Here is a 2742-nt window from a genome sequence, read left to right as displayed (position 1 = left end):
CGGCCGCCGCCTCGCCGGGCGCAGACGGGGCGCCCCCGCGCGCCCGCCGCGGCCGCCCCGGCACCTGCCCGGAGCTGGACCAACTCGGCCCGGAGCAGACGGAAGCCGCCGGCCGCGGGGCGGGTCTCGGGGCGCGAACCTGCGCGCGTCCCCGCCGGGCCGCCCCTGAACTTCTCCGCGGGGTGCCGCCCGCCGCGTCCTCCGACGCCCTCGTCGCCGCCCGCCGCCCGGCCCGCCGCCGCCGCCGCCGCCGCCGCTGCCGCGGGCCCCATTTATGGCAGCGCTGCCGTGGGGAGCGGGCCGGCGGGCGGGGCGGGCGGAGCTGGCGCCCGCCCCCCGCGCTCACCTCCGCCGCCCCGCGCCGCGCTCCGGCCGCCGCCCGCGCCGCGCGCCCTCCCCGGTGCGGCCCCGGTGCGCGGGGGTCCGGGCGACGTGCCCCGGCGGGGAGGGCGCGGGACCGGAGGGCGCCGGGCGGGGCGCGCTCCAACTTGGCCGGCCAGGCGGCGGCAGCCGCTCGCCCCGCCCCGGAGAGAGCGAAACTCGGGGCGGGGGCTGGAGGGGGCGGGCCGAGGCGACTTCCCGGAGCGGCGGAACCGCTGAGGTCACCCTCGCCGCCCCTTCCCGGCCCGCCCCGCCTCGCCCAGCCGGGCCCGGCGCGCCGCCAGCTGGGGCACCGGGGTGGGAGGGGATGAGGGGCGCGGCAGGGGAGGGGGCTCTCTCGCGATATTTGCCGCCCGGGCCTCCGTGTCCCACCCCCCTCCGTGGGGTCCCCACTGCGCCCCTCTGCTGAGGAACCCCTTCCGAGGACTGGATCCTCTCTGGGCCCGCGTAGGGCTGTCACCCGCCACCTCGCGGGGCGCTGGTCCTGGGGTGAAGGAGGGGGACCGGCGGAGGGGGTCGTAAATTTTGAAAAGATGACACCCCGGTCTTCGGGAAAGCCTCCTTCTGAGTTGCAGTGAATTTGGCTGGTACCCGCTTCCAAATTCTCAAGCAGGATCCCGGCCGCGGAGTCCCCCACGGGGGACGCCCAGCCTCTCAGCGGAGCTCAGTGCGACGCGTGCTGGGGGCCCGGAGCCTCAGGGACAGGGCACGGCTGGGCAGACCCGGTGGATGGGGCCGCAAATAGGTCGAAGGATAGGTCGAAGGGAGGCCTCAGGCGCCCCAGAGTCCAGAAGAAAAGTGCTTAGGGAGGGGGAGACCCTGTGGAGGGGTGGGGTTGGCATCCTGGGGGCACCATGCAGGAGCACCACTTCAGGCTGCGGGGAAGCAGAAGTAGCCTGGGGGAAACAGATGGCGGTGGGGACGCCTGGGGGGCTCAGTCGGTGCAGCGTCCCACTTTGGCTCAGGTCACGATTTCAGGCCTGTGGGTTTGAGCCCGTGCGGGGCTCTGTGCTGACAGCTCAGAGCCTGGAGCTGCTTCAGATTCTGTGTCTCCCTCTCTCTCTGCCCCTCCTGCTCCCCCATTCACGCTCCGTCTCTATCTCAAAAATAAACATTAAAAATAAATTTAAAAAATAGAAAGCGCAAATTTTGGAGACGTTGGGGCCCCAGGGGCAGGGGATACTGCTGGCTGGGAGTCTTTCCCCTGAGGCCATGGTCCTAAGGGGCTGCCCTTGAGGGAAAACCACTGAGGAGCTGACCAGTGCTCAGCTCACCGCAGGACCCGGGTAGGTGGGTGCTCTTATTCTTACACCCGTGCAATGGGGGAGGTTTTCAGGTAAGGGGCCCACGGCCACACTGAGGGCAGTAAGTCCCTGAGCCAGGATTGGAATCTGAACGGTCTCTCCTGAATTCCCACCGTGCTGCCCAGGAGGCTAGGCAGGGGAGGAGGAGTCTCGGCCAGGGGCCTAGACTGGGGCCGGGGGAGGGGCTGGATTTCAAAGGATAGGACCTCAGCCGCCAGACTCCAGACTGGAGGCCTGTGAGATGCGGAGTGAGCAGCCCCCGGGGGGCCTGTTCATAAGATCCTTAGGTTGGAGACCTGAGGACGGCCCAGCACAGCTGGTATCTAAAGCCTGTGGGAAGGAAGGCCACATTTAAAAAAAATTTTTTTTAATGTTTTTATTTAATTCTGAGAGAGAGACAGCGTGAGCAGGGGAGGGTCAGAGAGAGAGGGAGACACAGAATCTGAGACAAGCTCCAGGCTCTGAGCTGTCAGCACAGAGCCCAATGCGGGGCTCGAACCCACGAACCTGAGGGCTCGAATCATGACCTGAGCCAAAGTCGGGCGCTTAACCGACTGAGCCACCCAGGAGCTCCTACCTTTTTTTAAAGTTAATTTATTTTTATTTTTGAAGAGAGACACACAGACGCAGGGGAGGGGGCTGAGAGAAGGAGAGAGAGAGAACCCAAGGAGGCTGTGCCATCAGTGCAGGGCCCAACTCGGGGCTCGAACTCACAAACTGAGAGATCATGACTGAGGTGAGATCAAGAGCCGGACACCTAACTGACTGAGCCACCCAGGCGCCCCAGGAAAGCCACATTTTTATGCTAAAAAAAGTATTCTTTATTCATTTGAAACTCAAACCTGACTGGACATCTTATGTTTTTACTCCCTAAACCTGGCAAGTGCCCTTGGAACCCTGAGCTCACACATACTCAACTGCCAACACGGCCCTGGCTCCCCAGCTGCATCCACTCTGGGGGCCCCTCCTCAAGCACGGTCACCCCCCCGCACCTCTCTGGCGCCCGGCACCCCTCCGCCCTGCACTCCCCTCCTCCAGCCTGCCCCCCCCTCCTCCC

This window comes from Hyaena hyaena, unplaced genomic scaffold (genome assembly GCF_003009895.1).
Source record: "Hyaena hyaena isolate Hyena2069 unplaced genomic scaffold, ASM300989v1 scaffold_546, whole genome shotgun sequence".
In the NCBI taxonomy this organism is placed as follows: Eukaryota; Metazoa; Chordata; class Mammalia; order Carnivora; family Hyaenidae; genus Hyaena; species Hyaena hyaena.
Note: the sequence above shows the minus strand (reverse complement) of the source record.